Consider the following 7,242-nt stretch of genomic DNA (forward strand, 5'->3'; position numbering starts at 1 on the left):
ACGGTGGGGCGGGTGCAAGATTCCGGACTCTCCCGGGCTGGAGTCAGCCTGCTTCTGGCTCAAGAGTGCTGAGTGGGTGGTCCAGGCACCGGCCCCTCCCTGGCTGGAAAGGCTGGCCCCGGGGAGAGGATCATTGAACAGTGACCTGCTGACAGACGGCCCTCCAGCTCCAGCAGAAGGAGAAAAGGGTCTACTCAGAAGCATGGGTCCAAAAGCACTGCCTCGTCACTCCTTTCCCCAAGGTCCCGGCTCCCAGGACCAGAAGCAGCCTCCCTGGGCCTTCACAGACTAGTAACAACACCAGTAATCACGGTGACAACAGTTAACACACGTACATTCACTAGCGGGCACCGTGTCTTAACTCATTCAATGCTCATCAACCTCCTGAGGCAGGCACTATTATGACTCCCATTTTAACAGATGAGGAAACTAAGGCACAGAGAGGTTAACTGCCTTGCTTGAGGTCACACAGCAGGAAAGTGGAGGAGCTGGGATTTGAACCCAGGCAGTCCGGGTCCAGATTCCCTAGAGGACTCCCAAAGCATAGTGGGAATATCCAATACTGCAGAACCAATATCTAATTTTGTAGAACTCCTCATTCCACCCCAATCAGGATGCCCTTGGCTCCACGGTCACAGGCACCACTTATTTCTCATCTACATCATGCCAGGTGTTTCACAGTCCTTTTTGCTAAGGGTCACGCGCACCCTGTGTCCCTTTTACAAACGGGCAAACTGAGGCTGAGAGAGGTGATGAGACAGGTCGAAGGTCACATGACCTGTAAGGGGCAGAGCTGGGGTTTGAACCCAGATCTGACCCCTCCACAGCCTCCCCTTGGCCTCGCTGTGCCTCCCGCTCCACTGGCTACAGGTACGACAGCTTGAGGAACCATAAACCAAGTCCAGAGCAAACACCCTCATCCAGATGATCGCCTCTCACCCTCAGGCCTCACGTCACAGGTGCAAAGCACCTCCATACCCAACGTCGTGTTCGGGCTTCACTGCGGCTCTGCCAGAGCGGATGCATTATTCCCCTTTCCCACATGAGGAAATGAGGCTCAGAGGAGCAAACCACCTGTTCCAGGTTATAAACGCAGACCAGGTCTCCTTACCCAGAGCCCTGCTCCGGCGTGTCCCCCACAGATCACAAGCCACCATTCCCACCGCCACCTCCAGGCAGACCCTCCACCCTGCACAAGGCTGTCCTGCCAATGGGAAACCTGGTGGCCACAAGTTGTGTCACTGCTCAGAAAATACATCCTACCCCCCTCAGCCTCCATGAGAGGCGGATCCGTTTCTGCCTTACTGATGTCGGCCTTGGCCACTGATCTGCTCTGGCCAAGAGAACAAGGGCAGGAGTGACAGCTTCCCCGATCCCAGGGGAGACTTTTGGAGGCGTGTTCCCCCTGAGCTCCTGAGCGTCTGCTGTCCAGCACCACAGAGCGCGCCCTGGAAGCCGCCTGTGGACCTGCAACCACAAAACGAATGTCTGCTGTTAAACACCACTGCGATTTGGGAGATGTTTGTTACACAGTATGATCCCAGCAAAACCTGACTAATACAAGGACCATGTATTTCCAGAAGGAAGCAGAAGACGTGTGTACGTGGGCAAACAGCTTCCAAGACACAGTCTCCAGCAGTCTGGATTAAAACCCCAGCCACAAAATGCTGTGCCACCTACAGGAACTGTCACCTTCCCAACTGTCACGCCAGAGGCTATGTCCCATGGCCGCGCTCGGCCACGGTGGGAGGGTGAAAGCTGCGACCACTCTGGAGGGAAATGGACAGGCTGCACCGACAGTCGCAACATCCTGCATCCCAGCCTGGACCCGGTCATCCAGTCAACTGCAACAAGTGCGCAGACGCTGGAACAGGGATGTTTCCTGCGCACCGTGCGTCACAGCAAAAGACCGGCCCTAACGCAGCACCCGTGAGCGAGGGAGCTGTTGAATAACAAATGGCACCTGCACGCGCTCGAGTGTTGTTCAGCTTTTTAAAAGCGTGCGGTAAGTCAGCACGTTCTGAAATGGGAAGGTGTCCACGTCTATTCTTAATTTACGTACAACATTCTTTGTTTTGGGGTTGTTGTTGTTAAGAGATTGTCTACACATATTCATTCAACCACAACTATTTACCGAGGAAACAGCAGCGAAGACAAATAGGGTTTCCACCTTCTTGGAGCGTAAAGCCTAGAGGGCAGGAAGTAATAACGACAATTCTACTACGTCCATCGCAAGTAACAAGGAGGATAATAACCACCACCACCAACACACACTAAGCACTGACCACGGGCCGGGCCCTTCTCATGTACTCCTCACAGCAACCCTCAGAGGTAAGACTCGCTATTATTTACCCTAACTGATGAGAAACTGGGGCTCAGAGAGGTTAAGGCACCCGCACGAGGTCACACAGCCAGTCAGCGGCAGAACCAAGATGCAACTCCTTCCAGCTGGCTCCAGAGTGGACATCAAAACAGCTCAGATAATTAGCAGAGTGTGATAAGGGCTTGGAAGGAAGTAAACAGCACAGATATACATGCAAGTTTCCGGAGGGTCGAGAGAAACGGCTGACCACATTATCTCTGAGGAGTGGGATTTGGGGTCTGGAGTGGGGGCCTCACTTTTCACTCAATACAATATCATTGTGCCACCTGGGAAGTGTTTGGTGTGTCACGTGTTATTTTTACAATACAAAAATATGTACATATTTATATATATATGTATATACAGCCACGCACCACGTAATGACGTTTTGGTCGACGACGGACCGCATACACGACAGTGGCCCCATAAGATTAGCAGCATGGAGCCCAGGTGCGCAGCAGGCTATACCATCTAGGTTCGCGTGAGTACACTCTATGATGTTCGCACCACAATGAAATTGCCTAACGATGCATTTCTTAGAATGTGTCACCGTCATTAAGTGGGGACAGAGAGAGAGAGAGAGTGTGTATCGCTTCTGACTCAGTGACATAAACACCAAAGGTCACGCTTGGGGACGTGTTGTATATTCTTCGTGGAGACAAGGCTATAAAACATTTCAAAGGTCACCTGACCAAGCCGTGAACCAGCTCCACCGAGATAAGTGCTCCCCAGAGGGCAATCCACAGTCCTGCGCACACCGTCTCCCCCGCCCGGTGCCTTCCTCCCACCCGGCTGAGCAGACTCCTGACGAGTGGGCTCCCGAGGGCAGTGGCTCTGACTAATCGCCCACCGAAGATGCTCAATGAAACATTCCTCGCATCGAAGGAAAGAATCTCTGTGTGTGCGTGTGTGCCTCAACTCAAAGTTCGTTAGCTTCCTTTTAAAGGACAGGAGTTTGGGCCGTGGGAGCGGGCAGAAGGACCGCTCAAAGTCATAAGTGAAAATCGAGGGTCCCCAAAGCAGCCATCGCCTGAGTTTGTCGTGAAGAATTAAAAAAAGAACGAAACAGCTCAGCCCGGAGCCTGGCACCCATAAAGGGTCCGGTGAAAAGCGGCTGATCTGATGTGTTACGCGCTTTACCCACGTGCTCTCTAATCCTCCCATTTTACAGAAGAAGAAACTGAGGGTCCGAGACGGCAGTGGCTTGTCTGGGGTCGCCCTGCTAGGATCTGGATGGGCAGTGGGGGAGGAACGTGAATCCTGGCCGGGACCCTCCTGCGCTCCTCTGCATCCCAGCCCTTCCACAGCCTTCCTGTTGGGTGTTGAAGGAGCGCCAGGGGCTGTAAAGAGAATTTTTGTTGCCTGTGGTGTAACTTTTATTCATTCAACACACCCTGCATCATTCTAGGGTTACCAATTGGCACGTGATTCTTCAAACTGCGTGCTGCTCTTCCTGCCCGGAATGTCCTCCCCTCCTTGCCTCGTCCTTTAAGACTCAGCTCATGTCACCTGGGGTCACCACACACACCCCAGGCTGGGAGGGGCGCCGCCTGCCTGAAACACGTCCTGACGACAGACTATAACGACAACAGTCATACTTCACTGTTCCAGTCGCTGCTTCACTGAACTCGCCTAACAGCCCTTCGAGGGAGGGCAGGGTCCCATCACGAGCCAATTTGACAGATGAGCAAGCCGAGTCCCCAACAAGCGCCATGCCCACGGCCACAGCCAGGCAGGAGAGGGCCCCCAGTTTACCCCAAGTCTCCCTGGCTGGCTCCCTCCTTTCTGTCCCTGCCTCCTCCAGGAAGCCTTCCTGGGTTGACCCCTGCTGCCCCGGGACTCACCCTCACCACCCTCTGTGGCTTCTCCGCTCCACCTCGTGGATGGCAAACATGCACAAGCTGCAGGTTGGAAACGAGTTCAAGTCCCTGCTCTGCCACTGGTGGCCGGCAAAGACCTCGCACAGCCCTGAGTCCAGTCTGGCATCTGTGAAATGACAATAATGCGCCCCACAGCCTCAGGAAAGGGGGGGGGCAGGTAAAGCGTAACATCCCTGAGGACCTGGCCATTTGCGCCCATCTCCGGGCAGGCAGCCCGTGGGTGCTCAGCAAGGTTTGCTGAATTGAATGAAACGCTGACAATTACCACATTTGGGCCCCCTCCCCGGGGCGGGGCGGGGGGGGGGTTCCCGCTCCAGACAGACTGGCACGGTCTTCAGCGGGCTGGCTCTCCAAAGACAACACTGACCAGTTTCTCTATCCCGATCCGGTCCACTGTCACCTCTCACCTGGATTTTTCTAGCAGCTTCCTCACTGGCCTCTTGGCCTCCTGGCACATGCTCTCCCATCCAGCCTCCCACAGGAGCAGGCCAAGCTTCCCAAAACACAGGACTCCCCTGACCCCACCCCTCCCCATGCCAGAGGGCCTCCGCCCTTCTGCCAGCACCACAGCCCTCCCCTTTGTGACAACCGACTCTTCTCTAAGGTTTCACCCCCAAAGAGCGTGACTGCCAGCAGTCTTGGATGCAGTGCCTTAGAGCATCTGTGGAATAAATGAATGAATGAATGCACATTTGGAATATTCCTCTGGGGCTCTTTTTCTGAGGTGGTCACACATGCCGAGGGGAGAGATGCTCAGGGCCAGATGGTGCCAAGGTCAGGCCTGAAGAAAAGCCTGCCCCCCAGGACCTCCAAGGGGGGCGGGGCCCTCCCACCTCAGAATCTGCGGGGAGGGCTGCACCCCAAGAATCAGCACGGCTGCCTCAGTGGTCTACAGGACAAGCTGACTGCTCCGTGGCTAGAATGTAATGGAAACGGACAGGTCCTGAATTGCCCCGGGCCACACCGTTCCGATAGTGTCTGCACATAGTAGGCGCTCAGTGCACACTAGTGAACTGAATGAGCCAGGCCACGGGTCTAGCTGAAACACGTGCTCAGACCAGGCACTGAAACCCCGCGCTTCTCTCAGGAACCCCACCCTTGTCAAGCATGCAATTCCTTTAAAAAGGATGCCCCCTAAAACCGCGGAGACCGGGGCTGATGTCTGCACAATTCCCCTGGGAACTGTCGCAGGGACGAGCCACCAGTGTCTGCGGGTGAATGCTGTGTGTCCAGGAGCCCTGATGGATGAGCAAAGGGACAGGCGGCCAAGGGCGAAGCCTTGTCCAAAGGCTCGGGTTACTGAGTAGCGAAGCCCCAGAGCCTCTCTCGGCAAGGGGGGTTGGAGGGGCGATGAACCCCTTTGGAAGAAAGAACAAGCCAAGCAGCTCTCTAATCTTGCAGTTTAAAAAGACAGCGAGTTTATGGATTTGAAGGGTTTAGGGAGCCTTCCCTCTGATCCTGGAGGGGAAGCCCAGCGGATGGGACATGGGTAAGGAGGGGCCACAGAATGAGGCCCCACTAATACCTGCACGGCTAGCTCCTGCCTATTTCATAGCTATCCTACCTATTAATCCCATCCGCCACCCAGAAGAGGGGAGACCGGGGCTCAGAGAGGTGTCCCGCCCAAGGTCACAAAGAAACTGCAAAGAAAAAGCTCTTCCCTTCCTAAAGGTAATGGCTGCTCCAGGCTAGAGAAAGTTCAGTTCGGCCGGGCCGGAAGCCCCGGCCACCTCGGCGGCGCGCGGAGGTCACACGGCCCGCTCCTGGACGGAGAGCAGGGTTTCAGGGCGCGGCGCCCCGGCTCCGAGGCGAGCGTGTGCCAGGAGGGCGTGGAAAGGTCAGGATCGGGTGCGGGTCAATGGTCTGCTTCCCTTCCCGAGAGCCCCGCCTGTAGTCCCGGGCGGCGCCGCCAGCGGGTGGGGGCCCTCCGAGCCTGCCCGGGAGCTGGGGGACGGAGCCTTAATCCCATCAGGGCGCCTCTGCCCCGGGAAGGCGCGCGGAGGGGAGCTCCGGGGCCCGGGGTCGCGGCGCGCTGCTCTCTGCACGGCCCCCGCTGCTCGCAAGATCCCAGCGCCTTAGGCTCCGCCTCGCTCGGTATCCCCGCTCCCCAGTCTCCACCTCCGGGGCCTCCAACCCGCACGGACGTCCAGATCCTAGCAGCTCCGCGCTGGGTACCCCGGATCTCCAGCGATCCCCAAGCTCCCAGTCACCAGATCGCCTCTCGGAATCCACTCCGAAGGCTCGAACCAATGCGAGGGGAGAGGGATCAACTAGCTCCCAGTCTCCAATCAGCGTCTACCATCACTCGCAGGCTGGGGATCCAGTGGGACCCCAGGAGGCCGCCGGTGCCCGATCCCCTCCTGGGATCGACTCCCAAGTCTTCAGCGGGGTGGCACGGGATCCCTCGGCTGCCCTGTGAGGGATCTTCCCGCGGGATCCACTCCCAAGTCTCGGGAGACAGATTCCCCCGGCTCCCAACAGGATTCCTCCCTTCCCGCAGACCCGGAGCCCGGGGAGATCCACCGGGTCCCCGCCTCTTCCCCCGCCAACTTTGCCAACTTTTCTCCCGGGGCCTCAGCCGCGCAGAAACTTGGCGGCCATCGCCCACCGCCGCCTCCGTAGCCCCCTCGCCGGCCGGGGATCGGGGGCGCACGGCCAGCTCCCACCCCCGCGGCAGCCGCGCAACCTACCCTGGAGCCGCCGCCGCCGCCGGCCCGCGCCGCGCCGCCACCTGCCCGCCGCCCGCGGCACCTGCCCGCGCCGCCCGCCGCCGCGCAGCCTAGCCTGCTGTGGGCGGGGCGTCGGGCGGGGACGCGCCCCCGTCGCCATGGGAACCGCGGCCGGCGGCGCCTGCGCGGAGGGCCCCGGGGCGGAGCGCCGCCAGACCGACCAGCGCTCGCCGGCGGGCGGTCTGGCAGGTCGGAGGTCGCTGGTCCGCCGCGGACGCTCCTCCCGGGAGCTCTCCCGGCCCCCGAGCCCCGAGCCCGCCGCGCCCGACTC

At 58.4% G+C, this 7,242-nt stretch overlaps 1 protein-coding gene across 2 annotated transcripts in view; it reads right to left on the reverse strand.

Moving 5' to 3' along the window:
- The window catches only part of KIAA1671 (KIAA1671 ortholog), a 179,711-nt gene extending 172,679 nt beyond the window's left edge, over positions 1 to 7,032 (reverse strand). For both annotated transcript variants that reach the window (XM_070626975.1, XM_070626972.1), the window contains exon 1: positions 6,933 to 7,032. The gene's annotated coding sequence lies outside the window, so the exon portion shown is untranslated. The remainder of the gene's footprint in view (positions 1 to 6,932) is intronic.
- Positions 7,033 to 7,242: the final 210 nt, after the last annotated feature.

Source organism: Equus przewalskii, chromosome 7 (assembly GCF_037783145.1).
Source record: "Equus przewalskii isolate Varuska chromosome 7, EquPr2, whole genome shotgun sequence".
In the NCBI taxonomy this organism is placed as follows: Eukaryota; Metazoa; Chordata; class Mammalia; order Perissodactyla; family Equidae; genus Equus; species Equus przewalskii.